General features: G+C 39.7%; 1 pseudogene; it reads right to left on the minus strand.

Moving 5' to 3' along the window:
- The window catches only part of LOC149573070 (APC/C activator protein CDH1-like), a 100,189-nt pseudogene extending 86,270 nt beyond the window's left edge, over positions 1 to 13,919 (minus strand).
- Positions 13,920 to 14,923: the final 1,004 nt, after the last annotated feature.

Below are 14,923 nucleotides of genomic sequence, written 5' to 3' on the forward strand. Positions count from 1 at the left end.
CCTAGGTTGTGGTGTGTTTGTTAACTTTTTAACAACAACTATTCTTGTCTTAATGTGTCTTGTGTGTGTGTAAAACAAAATCAAGATAAAAGCCAAAATTTTAAATTTACACCTTGGATATCATTTGAACTTGTCAAAACATCACACATGGCCAAAACATTTCAAACTTTATCAAAATTTGCAAACTTTGGTTCAACACACTCAAACCTTGAAAAATATGGTGACTTGTGCTCTTAAACGTGCTTGGCAAAACGTAGATCTCACACTTGCATAAATTTCACTTGCATTCACCCTAGTATAGGCCTCATTCATACATGATATAGACTTCATATTGCACCTTTTATTCCTCATTTAGTATCTATTACCTTTCATATTGCATCCTTTTAAGTTCAGTTTACTTCCCTTAGTTTTTGCATTCCCATCTCACAATCAACACTTTGCATTCACCACCTTGCATATTTGCATACCTATCCATCATCTTGACTACTATAACCATCATTCTAGGTGTCCTAACCATCATTTTGAGCATTCATACTAGTCTTAACACTATCCCCTATTGTTTACCTCTCTGTGATATCAATCTGGAAACCATAGCTCCCAGAATTGCTTTAGTTTCAGCCCAGTTTACCAACTGCACCCTGAAACTACCAACTGCATCATAAAACTACCAACTATGTCATTGATTTAGTTTACACTATCTGGGTGCACTTGGTGGTCCTGAGATCTAGTTTTGGGTTCCAGATAACATTTTGGGGCTTCAACAGTGTCCTTAGGTACCTGGTTAGCTCCCCTTGCACTAGCTTGCCTAGATCTGCATTCTACATCACCTAGTCTTCCTCACCTTCACTTAAGACATCATTCTATAGGTCATAACTTCTATTTTTCTTCTCCTAACCCATCCTAACATCAACCCCAACATCTTAGCTTCCTGACATATCAGTTTGGCAACATACCTCTTAGAATCATCAAACCTTCATTCTGACTTATCAACTGTGCCCAAAAACTACCAACTATGCCAAAACTAGCTCCAAGTACATCAATGATGTAGTTGGTACTATTAGGGTACACTTGGCACTATTAGGGCACACTTGGGAACCTGCATGACCATTTTGGCCCTCCAAACTGCACTTTAGGACCCCAAAACTGCATCTAGGAGCCTCTACACCTCCTTGTTTTGCACTTGACCCAAAATTGCCTCTTGCACCCAAAATCCCCTTTTTCATTATAGGCATTGTCCATATCACACATCTGATCAGTATCACCATCATTTTGAGCCCCCAAAACATCATTTTGAACCCCCAAAACCTTTGAATTTAGTCAAAAATCTAGACAAAGTATGAGTCTTAGAGTATCTCCTCGTGTTGACAGATAATGGATCTTGACTAGTCTTTTTCATCTTTTCTTATCATTTTCTTGGGTCAAAATTTGTCTATGTCTTGATAGATTTGACCTTGTCATCTTTTATCAATTGATCTTTTCATCTTTTACCAGTTTTTGGTCAAGATCCAAAGTCCTTTATCACAAGGTTAAACTCCTAGGTAAAATACTTTCTAAAGGTTTTACCTAAATTCAAAACTTTCCCTATACCCTTGTCATAGCATAATCATATCCCTAGCATCCCCAAACATCATTTTGACTTACCCTAGTGGTATATCCCCTCCATCTTGCATGGTCCCAACCTTAGCATCATTCTCACTACCAAACCCTAGTAGATTATCCATCAACCAAATTGCCTTCTTGATCATTTACCCTCATTTTGCATATCCTAAACGTCATTATCAACCCTTGGAAACCATCCTTTGCATAGTCTACCTTGCATACACCTACCTTTAGTGTCATTACCAAGTCCAAAACATAACCCTAACCTTTATTTTGCATACCTTCAAAACATCACCTTGCATTTGCATTTGCATAACATCCCTAGGACATTTGCACTTTGCACATCAAAACCCTAATTCATTTAGCATTTCCTCACATTTGTATAACTTTCCTAAACACTTAAAAATCCAAAAAGCACTCATATCTTTCATACCCACCACTCTAAATCACTCAAAACACTCAAAATTTCCATTGTATCTGCATTCTTAGGTATCATGCCAGCACTTACTAGGACACAATCAGCTCAGAGACCTGAAGAACTCTATCAACCTTTGTTTTCTGAGGCACAAGCACAACCAAAACCTCATCCAAGACAAAGAAAGAGCAAGAAAACCCAACAAACCTTTGACAAAGACCAAATCGAGGCATCACAACCATTACTAGCAAACCCCTTGAACATGTTTCCACAAGATCCTCATAATCAAGCTATGGCACAATGAACCTTGGACAATGCACCTACCATGAGATTTCCTCCAAACACTTCTCCCACACATGGGATGGTTCAATGGAGTCCTAAATTTGAACCTATATTTGTGCCAATACCACTAGGAGGAGGAAGTGTACCAACCACACCTGAGGATGAACAATCACACTCCTTTGAATTTAGCCAACTTAACTTAAGTACCTTCAACTATAACAGATCAAACATACAACAAGGTATTGTACACGTCAGTGATGACTCTGACACTGACTATGGCATCACTGATGAAGAAATGGCTAGGGCATGTCAAGAAATATTTTTTTGCAAGAACTTCACACGTTTAGCAGCCCAAGAAATTGTCAAATTTAACCCAAACTTGGAAGATCCTAAGTCCAAACATCAAACCAACACAACTATTGAAAACATACAACCCATGATCAATTTGGACTTAGATAAGGGAAAACAACCTTTGGAGTTTTCAAACACGACAATGGCACCTATAAGGTCCTGTCATGACTCAACTATCGAAATCCTCCAAAGTACATTTGAACACATCAATGTTAACCCCTTGTTCGGCAAAATACCACCAATCCCTAAACACCCCAAAAGGACATTGAGACTTGATTTTAGTCACATGATGCAACAACAAGATGTACCTAAAGGGACTTGTGCTCTAGGGATGCCAAACATACCTCCTTTGGAGGAAAATCAATAAAGTACACCTTTGCTCCTAACTTTACCAAGTGCTATGACATCAAATGCTATGGAGCCTCTCATAAATACAACATGTGAAACATCAAGTGCAACCATCCCTATGGACACACAAAGGAAAAGTCTTATTGACATTATGCCCATTCCTAACAGGGACACATCTCATAGTCAAGTCAATATGATGTCACAAATAGGAACATCTAACACACAAAAGTACCAAAACCACAATCTAAACATGACATTCAATTCTCAAGGACTTAGTCAACCCCCACGACAACAACAACCTACAGTGGTACAAGGACTCCACACTTCCAAGGTGCAACCAAGTTTACATCCACTTAACACACATCCCACATATCAAAAACAACATCAACTACAATGACAACAACCTCAAGTGGGGGAAAACATCCAACATTCCTAATATGTAGTCCCATGTGAACCCACTTGACTTACACACAATTTATCAACAACAATTTCAGTAGCAATTCCAACAACAACAAGAAATGTTTGCTAAACAACAAGAGCAACTCAAGCAATAGTTGGAATACCAAAGATGCCTTGAGCAACAAATCACATACCAACAACATTTGTTACAACAACAACATGTGCCACAACAACCTCAACAAATACTTCTACAACAACAAGCACGTACATGGTCTCACATGCAACCAACAGAGGTATCCCAACAACAACCACAACACATGGCACAATAACAACACATGGTACAACAATCATAGTCAATCCCACAACAAGTGCCACATAAAATACCACAACAAGTACCCCAACATGAAGAACCTTTATGTCTTCGAGGTGCCAACATACCTCCACCACCTAGCGACACTTCATCAGACTCATCAGACACAAAAATGTCAGAACTAAGTAGGCATAGTTCTCACCACAAAAAATGGTCTACTCACAGACACAAAAGACTTGAAGGAAAGACCATCATGCAAAACCCCAATGAATAACTATTACAACAATTCAAACAACTTTCTAAACAAGTCGAGGCATTGGGAGTCCAAAAGAAATAGGCTCTATATACAAAAAGGGACCTATGTCCTAACCCATTCGATAAAAGTCTATATATGCCTCCATTCCCAAGACACTTTGAGGCTCCAAGGTTTGAAAAATACCGAGGAAAAGGAAACCCTATTGATCACATCCGAGAATTTTGTTCTTCATGTACCAAACTCAGTGATGAGCCCACTTACCTTATGAGATTGTTCCCTCATTCTCTAGGTGGGCCTGCACTTGAATGGTACTCCAAACTTCCTGGTAATATCAAATCTTGGTCAGAGCTAGTAGACAAGTTTATCTCCCACTTTGCCTTTAACATTACAAATGAGGTGACACTTTCTAATTTGTGCTCAACTAAACAAAAGACGGGAGAATCATTCATCACATTCTTACTATGTTGGAGAAGCCTAGTTAGTCAATGCTCACTAGACATTCCTGAAGAACAAGAAGTAAACTTGTGCATTGAAAACTTAGTCCCAAACTTAATGTATGAACTCAAAATCAAGAGTCCAAGCACCATTTCTAAACTGATGAAAAAAGGGGCTAGTATTAAAGATGGTCTCATCCGTAAGGGAATCCTCAAGATAAACAAAGAAAACACAAACACCAACTCATCTAATGACAAGGCAAAAGTTTTATCCAAAAACAAGAATGTGACTAATGATGGCATTGTAGATGCCTGCACGATTAGCACAACACAACCTCAACTAAATTTGAAAGGTGTAAACCCTACAAATTCACAAACCTCTAATCAAACATCAGCTCCACAACAAAAAATTAAGACTTCCATGCAAGACAAACCTCGAAGACATCCTAGAACCAAAGACAGGAAATTCACACCATTGGGAATACCACTTGAGACTGCATTACAACAGTTACTGAGTAATAACTTCCTGCAGCTACCCCCAATCAAAGATGAACCATTAACTAAAGCAGATTGGTGGGATAACAAAAAGTTTTGTGATTACCATCGCACCAAAGGACACAAAACTTCATCATGCTTCCAATTGAAACATGCAATACAAGACCTTATTGATGATGGTGTAATCATAGTTGATCCATCACTATTAGCATCCAACTCTGATCATACTATTTTCAAAGATCCCTTGGGTAATCATGACAAAGAGAAACCCTCAAGTTCAAACTCAAACTCACAAGGTAATGTGAATTACACATGCACTGACTATGACTACACCATCAATTGCTTTAATGAGTCTGACTTCCACATATCCACATTCACATTGAAGGTTGAAGACCCTCATTGTGCTATCACTACATGTCATAGCAAGATCACCCTACCTAGAGCCCCATCTAGACCTACTGCTTCTACTAGACCTGCACCCCCAAGTAGACCTACTGCTCCTACTTCATCTGATTAAAGCCTTGTTGAACAACTCGGAAAAACCCCTACACAAAATATCCATTTTGGACCTACTGCATGCATCTCCCCAACATCAGAAGATCTTGGATCAAGCCATTAAAGAGTCAGTTATCCTAGATAACATTGATGTTTCCCAATTCGAAGCCATGGTTGGGAACCTATCTGTGTCACAACATATTACTTTTTCACCCCAAGATATTCCTAAAGATAAACCCAACCACAATGATCCCCTCCAGTTTGAAGTCTTTGTCCATAATGTTAAATTCAGATGTGTCTTGATAGATGGAGGAGCAGGGCTAAATATCTGTACACTTAAAGTAGTCAAAGGTTTGGGTTATTCTAAAAATGATGTGGATCCCTCTCAAAGGATCACAATCAAAACCTATGATGATGGTGAGCATTTCTCTACAGGAGTTATCATCTTACTTATCAGAGTTGGTCCAGCTACTAAGAACACTTTATTCCAAGTCCTAGATATAGAAATGAACTGCAATATGATACTAGGCTGCCCATGGATCCATGCTATGAAAGCAGTTCCTTCTACATATCACCAGTGCCTAAAATTCTCCTATAATAATGTAGAGGTAACCATCCTCAGTGATCTAGATCCCTTCTAGTTTTGTGCCAATCTTAGAGGAACCACTACATACTAGGTCCCAACAAACCATGCAGCAAATCCCCTAGAGTCCTCCAAGTATGTTGATCCTTCTACACTCACACCCGCATCCAAAGGAAAGCTTAAAATACAAGACAAAGGTTGCGGTGAGTACTCCATGTCTCATGCCTTTCACATTGGGAAACTTCCTTTATCCCCCAAGTCATATGGTAAACCTCAGCTTATACAAAACAAGCCTAAGTTTGCACTTCAAAATAGACCTATGGCGTTCACCAGTGGAGGAGGGTTACATGAAGAACGCGCCTATGAAAATACCTCTATATGGATTGAAAAGGCTAAAGAAGAACAAGAAATTACTCCCATATCCCTTGACAAGTATGGACCTAGATTCACCATCATGTAGAAAAATGAATATGATGGATGTAGTGGCTTGGGACTCCAAAAATAAGGCATTGTTCAACCCATCACTGCATCTAGACGACCTCATAGCTTGGGACTTGGATTCAAACCATTTGTTTTGGGTCTTCCTAATACTGAGTCATCCTCATCTAAGGAGGTGAATGCTTCAAATGATGACAAGGCATCTGAGAACAACCAACCCGAACCCACCCAATCTGTATCTAACATTGATGATCTTGATACCTCTCTCGGTCTTGATCATATGTTTGCAGAACTAGATAGCTTACCAGTGGAAGATAAATATGTCAATCCACCTGTCACTCAAACCAATTCTTCACCTTGGATCAAAACATTTTGGGATCCAAGCCCTCCTACTTCTAAACATGATCTCGATGACATTATTGAAGTAGATATCCATATATATGCCTTGGACCAAAGCTTATTCAACACCAATGATGGCATTTCCTTAGTTTTCCCTGAACTTATTGATTGGGACCAACAAGGACCACCAATGTTTTATCAGTTTGAAAATGATGATGCCATCACAGAATTCTTTGAGCTCCATGAAGATGTACCACAATGTGATCACAAGTCTAGATTTTTCATTAATCTAAACATCATGGCATATTTTGGGGAGTCAACTCCATCTTCCAATCACAAAATTGAGAAAATAACAAAAAAAGACACAAGTAGGTCTCTTGGTGAAAATTGAAAGGCACCATTAGACCATGAAAAAGTAAAAATAAAGGATGTATCCAAGGGTGAAAACCTCTCTAAGGAGCTCAAGGATGGAAGATTGGAAACACCCCCATTAAAGGAAAAATTAGCATTACTTGTGGAGATGACAGAAGAGATTAATCTGGGGACTCCTAACAACCCCAAAGTCATACACTTTGCAGCTTCATTATCACCAAAAGAGAAGGATGAATTCATCAAATTCTTTCTAGAGAGGCAAATCAACTTTTCCTGGTCTTATGCAGATATGCCCAGATTAGATCCTAAAGTAGTCCTTCATCACTTACCACTAAAACCAGGAATGAAACCAGTAAAGAAAAAGTTGAGGAAAATGCATCCTCAAGTTGCTCTCCTTGTCAAAGCTAAATTGAAGAAACTATTGGATGCCTGCTTCATAAGACCCATTGATTATGCAGAGTGGATATCTAATCTAGTACCAGTGAGTAAACACTCTGGGGGCATCCAGATATGCACTAATTTTCATGATCTTAACAAGGCATGTCCCAACGATGATTTTCCTTTACCAAACATAGATATCATTGTAGACATGACAACTGGGTACGAGATGTTATCACTAATGGATGGCTTTTCTAGCTATAATCAAATAATAATAGCCCCTAAAGATCAACACAAGATAGCTTTCACATGTCCTTGGGGAACATACTGCTAGAATGTCATGCCATTTGGTCTTTAAAATGCTGGGGCAACATACCAAAGAGCAATGACTATAATCTTCCATGATTTCATGCACATCCTCATGGAAGACTATGTTGATGACTTACTTTGCAAATCCTATAAAAGGAAAGAGCACTTGGGCATCCTAGATCAGATATTCACCAGAATGGAAAGCTATAAGCTTCTTCTAAATCCAAAAAAGTGTGTATTTGGAGTTGTCTCTAGAAAGCTCCTAGGCTACATTTTTTCTCAACGAGGCATTGAAGTGGATCCTGAGAAAGTAAAAGCAATACTTGACATGCCTCCTCCAACAAACCTAAAAACCCTAAGAGGGCTACAAGGAAGATTGCAATCTATCCACAGATTCATTGCACAATTGGCTGATAAGTGTCACTCCTTTCAACACCTCTTACGTAAAGGAGTATCCTTTCAATGAAATAAGCAATGCCAAGAATATTTCCAACAACTCAAGGATTATCTTCTACATCCACCAATTTTAATGGCTCCTATTCCAAGCAAACCATTCATCTTATATATATCTACTACAGATACAACATTAGGGGTTCTCTTAGCACAAAATGATGAACAAGGAAGAGAGCAAGCCATATATTACATCAGTAGAACACTTGTGGGCTATGAGCTAAATTATTCACTAATTGAATGAGCATGCCTTGATGTTGTCTTTGTAGCCCAAAAGCTTAGACATTACATGCTCCATCAAAAAACAATGCTCATCTCTAAGATTGACCCACTAAAATACCTCCTCAATAGGGCTGCTCCCATAGGACGCTTAGCCAAATGGGTCATGGTCCTTAGTGAATTTGACATAGAATATGTAGATAGAAAGGCAATCAAAGGGCAAGTGATAGAAGATCAATCAGCAGAAGCCCCTATGTCAGATGATCATCCCATGTTGATAGACTTTCCAGATGAAGCCATATTTCACATGGATGTAGCTAATGAATGGAAGCTTTATTTTGATGGGTCACATACACGAAATGGTTTAGGAGCTGGCATTATGTTTATCACTCCTCAAGGAGACATAATTCCCAAGTCCTACCGAATTGCATTCCACTATACAAACAACATAGCAGAATACGAGGCACTGATCACAGGGCTCAAGATAGCCATCCAATGGAACATTCAACATTTACAAGTCTTTGGGGATTCCCAGTTGGTCATCCACCAAGTCAATGATGACTATGAAACCAAAAATGATAAACTAATGCCCTGCAAGCAGATGGCAGACTTCCTTAAGTCTAAATTTGTTACTATCTCTTTTCGTCAGTTACCAAGAATACACAATAAGAAAGATGATGCTATGGCTACCATTGCTTCAATGATTGATATGCCTCAAAATGTGGAACACTGTGAATTCCTTGTTGAGAAACTTTTGATTCCAGCATTCGAGCTCTCCCAATCTGAGTTTGTGTGTGAACTTGTTGGTCCCAACTCTCCTTGGTATCAAGACATTTATGATTACCTACATGCCCAAATCCTACCACCCCCAACTTATCCAAAAATGACCGTCGAGCCTTTATCCATCAAGCCGCTAGATATGTCATCATCGGTGACACCCTTTACAAGAGATCTTTTGACCAAACCCTTCTTAGATGCCTTGACTTGCAAGAAGTTGAAACTGCCTTGCATGAGGTTCACAAAGGTATATGTGGAGGCCATTTCAATGGTCTAAGTCTAGCCAAGAAACTTGTCAGAGCTGGGTATTATTGGCCCACCATGGAACAGGATGCCCATGACTTTGCCAAAAGATGTCATAAGTGTCAGATACATAGCAATCTAATCCATGCACCAGCACAAGAATTGCAGCCAGTCATATCACCATGGCCCTTTTCACAATGGGCATTTGATCTTATCAAAGCTATTTCTCCTTCGTCCTCTGATGGTCATAAGTTCATTATCATAGGAACAGAATATTTTACCAAGTGGGTTGAAGTTGTCCCTTTGACTTTCACCACTGGCAAGCAGATCTCAAGGTTTATTCTAAACTACATCATATGTTGGTATGGAGTCCCCTTGGCTATTATTACTGACCATGGTACTCCATTTCAAAACAAAGATGTAGACAAGCTTTGTGAGAAGTACAACATATACCATGGATATTCTAGTATTTACCATCCATAGGGCAATGGCCAAGTAGAAGCATCTAACAAGACCATCGTCAAGATTCTCCAAAAGACTGTCAATGATTTAGGCTGAGACTGGCATCTCCAGCTAAATCTAGCTCTTTGGGCATATCGAACAAGTGTCCGTGCTCCTACTGGCCCAACACCATACTCTCTTGTCTATGGCATTGAGGCCATACTTCCCATTGAAATTGAAATTCCATCATTAAGAGTATCCCTACAAGATGTTGTTGATGATGAAAACTACTAAATATCTAGACTCCATGAGCTGGAAATGCTTGATGAATGAAGATGAGCTACCTTGACACACTTGCAAGCTTACCAAAACCAACTCAAATGGAGCTATAACAAGAAAGTTTGAGGTCATCATTTTGAGGTCGATGATCTGGTCCTAAAGATGAACTACAAGACACAACAACACAGAGAAAAACAAGGCAAATTTGAGCCAAATTGGGAAGGACCTTATGTAGTTACTGCATCTTTTGGGTTCAGAGTATATCAGCTTGCAACTCTAGAGGCTGAACCATTGCCCATGTCCATCAAAAACATGCATCTTCACAAGTAATACACTTGATTCTATCTAAAAGTCCTAAAAAATACCAAAAAAATTGAAAAAAGTCATGAAAAAATGGATGCCTTGATGAAAACCTGGCAAACAGGCATCTTGGCATGAAAATTTGAGTCAAGAGAAAAATTTCGTCCAAAAGTGAAAACCTAGCAAATAGGCACTTTGGGCAAGTACCATGGTGAAAACCTGGCAAACAGGCACCATGTGTAATCAATGTTGCTCCTCCATCTATCGGGATTCCATCTGAACTTTTCCCCCTCTATCATTCCTTGATCATATCCTTCATATTGCAAGAAATCCTTGGTCCCTTATCATGGCTCATGAACTAGTCAATGTCCTTTGTCACCTTGACTAAGCATCACCAGTTTGCACACACACTCTGTCATTAGCCTTTGTACATAGTTTGCATCTTGTCTGGGGGCATATTACCTACATGGTGCATGAGTTTGAATTTGAACTAGGGGCATATCCCTAAGTGCTTTCTATCCATTGGACCTATCACATAACAGATTGGAGCTAACACTTGTATATGCTTATACAATCTTGAAAAAATCCCTTAAAATCATAAAATGTCCTGAGAAAATCTATAAAAATCACATAATGTCCTGAAAAAATCCTTAAAAATTCAAATACGATCTTGAAAAAAATCACTAAAAATCACATAATGTCTTGAAAAAATCCTTAAAAATTCAAATACAATCTTGAAAAAAATCACTAAAAATCACATAATGTCCTGAAAAAATCCTTTAAAATTCAAATACGATCCTGAAAAAATCACTAAAAATCAGAAAATGCCCTGAAAAAACCCTAAAAATCATAAAATGTCCTGAAGAAACTAGTTACACAAAAACATCAAATATCCTCAAAAACCCTAAAAATCACAAAACCCGTCAAAAATTTGCAATAAACATTGTACATACTCACTATGGATAATCACCCCTTTTGTGTAAACACTTGCACATTACAGACTAAAACCCAAAGCACTACACTTCACTGCCAATCACAATATTTGAGCAACATGAACCAACAATCAATCCAACATGTCACTATGAAATTATCAACTGAATCCACAACCAAAACTATCACATTATCAACATATCAAACACTATCTACACACCTAAAACATTAACAAGAATGTAATAATGGACAAGAATAGCTGTTGGCTCATGCTGTTTAGTGAGTGATTTATTTTTGCTTTGTTTATTGATCATGTCCCTATGCTACTCGATGATATAAATTGATCTATGAGAGTGGTCAGGATGGTTCATGGTCATCTTTTTCTATTTTTGTCTATTCTAATGTACCTTTGAGACTCTGGGGCATGTACATATGCCTTAGGAAGGAAAAGGTCATTTTCTGTCTACATCGTGCTTGTTTACGCAAAAGGCCTACATTTGCGCTCTAGTCCTTTATGCCATGATGTGTTGCAGTCCATTTTCCATATCAAAATAAAGCTTCATTTGACATATAGTGCACTTTCTACAAGAAAAAGTCTTCCCATCATACTAACAATTCTTCATCTCATTTCCTTGATCTTTTGCATCTTCTTCATCTGCTACCCTGGTCTCATACTCTGATACACCAAAAACATTGTCATCCTGCATTCCTACATATCTCCAAATGATCCAAAGTAATAAATAAGGCATTCACATTTCATTTGCATCCATGTTACATTTCATTTGCATTTCATATCATTTTACATTTCATTTGCATTCATTTACATCCATTCCATATCATTCACATTACATTAGTCATTCATTCATGAGAAAAACATGTAGCAAAAATTAAAGATGGCATTTCCTATACCTAACATGCAATAAATCAAACACATGATGTCATCATATATAAGTCCACACAAAAAGCATAAATGCATCCATATAAAACATATAAAGCACATGCATAACATAACATATAGGCATCATAACATAAGTCATCATCTAGTCCATAACATATAATCATCATAACATAAGTCCATCTCATAAATGTCACACAAAGGTGTCAGAGTATGTGACCATGGTTTACATCAACACTAACTATCTATAGGTGTGAACCATGAAAGAGCATAATAAAAAAACCAAAAAGTAACATAGAGAGGCCCCTCTATGTGTGAGTCTGTCAGTGTCATCTTGTGCTATCCCTAGCCTCGTGACCTCTGTCCATCCTTGAGGAGGATCCCTCTACTCTCTGTGGTGGCCTCATAGGTCCCATCACCCTCGCACTACTCTATGTCCTCTGTGTCCTATGGGAATGAGATCTTGATGCACAAAAACTCTCTACCCTCTGCCCCGATGGCACCACCCTCTCATACTGATCTTGCCAATACTGTGCCTCCATGTGAGCCCTGCTCATCATCATCGCCAGATCTTGGAAGTTTGCATCTCTGATGCTACTGATGAACTCTTGAGACTCCTGTGTTGCCATCTCTACCCTGTGCATAGCTGCATCTCTCTCAGCCCTAGCCTGGTCTCTCTCAGCCATCACCCGATCTCTCTCCAATGTAACCGCATCTCTCTCTCCTATCATAGCATCCCTCTCTACCACAACTTGACCCAACTAAATTTGTAGCCCTCTGATCACCTCCAAGAGATCTAAATGACTAGGCTCTACCTATACTAGTACTAATGCTCTCTCAGTGTCATCCACATGATCCCCTCCACATCCATCGTAGCTGCATCCCTATCCTCCCAGTAGTCATCCCCATCCCCACCCACACTCCCTCCACCCTCCTCGTCATCAGCTCCCTCATCCTCTCCCATAGCATCCTCCTCATCATCACCTTCATCCTCACCCTCATCATCCCCTGCATCATCCTTGTCACCCTCATCCTCACCCTCATCATCCCCTGCATCATCCTCATCACTCTCATCATCACCCTCACCATCCCCCCTCTCATCATCCTTAGTGTCCTCTCCCTCCTCATCCTCTCCCCCATCCTCCTCCTCCTCATCATCGTCCTCATCATGTGGCCTCCCTCGAGGTACTGGTACTGCTGGATCTGTCAACGGTCTCGATCGATGCTGTGCAAACCACCTATCATATGTTGCTATTGTACTTACATCCACTATATCTACTGCTACCCCCCATAGCCTCGGCTTTAACTCCGCTAACTGTTCATATGCTACCTGTGTCTTCATGGGTGGTCCCCACTCTCGCACCTCTACTCTAGATTGAGCAAACAATGCTAACCCTATAGGTACATCCTGTGTCTCCCCAAACTGTCTCTGCACCCGCTCTGGTAGGTACATCTCTATAACCAAGTGACCAATCACTATGCACCCTATGAGATAACGCTCCTGCGTACAGTATGGTAAGTGGATGTCATCATCATCCCATCCAAGGCAATCTCTGTATGGTCTCCATATGAACTGAGTCATTGTGTCTATCTAATGACAAAAATACCTCGCATATCCCAATGGTCCTCGAGCTAGGACACCTCTATAGCTGTAAGCATATGGCATATCATCCACCAACACTCACTCTACCAGAGGTCTAAATACTGTAATATGCTCATAGGCCCAGATTTTTAATAATGTGCCACTAGTGCTAAAGGATAGTCCTCCTCTATATGCTACCTGATGCAGATAATAATACAATATCCCCAACATGCATGGGCCCCAAGAAAACATAGTGCCCTCCATAATCATCTTCTTAAGTACTCGACCCCATCCAATTGGGAATCCATGTCCCCATCTATCAGGTATCAACAATCCACCAATCACCCAAAAAATCACAACTTTCAGTCGCTCATGGCATGCCACCAATAAGTCCCATCCAATCTCATAGTCTCGAATCCCTAGCTCTGCATCTCCGCATCCAAATAGTCAATGTAGAGCTACTTTCCCTATAGCCAGGTCATACACTACTAGCTCTCCATGGATCAAGATCCTAAGGATGCACCATACATCCTCTAGTGTCACGGTCACCTCCCCAGTCGGTAGGTGGAATGAACTCGTCTCTGAGTGCCACCTCTTCGTCAAAGCTGTCAGCAAAGCCCTGTTCCCCCTCACCTCTAGCATAAATGTCACATGATATAATCCTAACCTGGCCAATATCCCTTGCTCACCAAGTGTCATTTGATGACATGGTCCAAGGCTTCATGGCTTATTTCCTCGTACCCGTAATAAGGGCTGCTCCTCCTGCATAATCACATAGCCTATGTCAACCTTTTATGGTTTGCATCTAGTTTACCCTACTTTTGACCCAAGTTTAACTTAGTTTGACTCTATTTTGATTAAGTTTGACTTTTTTTTGAGCATGTCTAACTAATTTGACTTATGTTTTGAACTCTTCCTAGGGTTTTGAACATGTTTCCCAAGTTTTGGGTCATTTCGAGCTTGTTTGCATCATTTTGACCCTATCCCTATCCATCGATCAACCT

This window comes from Cupressus sempervirens, chromosome 2, assembly GCF_028749045.1.
Source record: "Cupressus sempervirens isolate cs-2001-9-10 chromosome 2, ASM2874904v1, whole genome shotgun sequence".
Taxonomy (NCBI): Eukaryota; Viridiplantae; Streptophyta; class Pinopsida; order Cupressales; family Cupressaceae; genus Cupressus; species Cupressus sempervirens.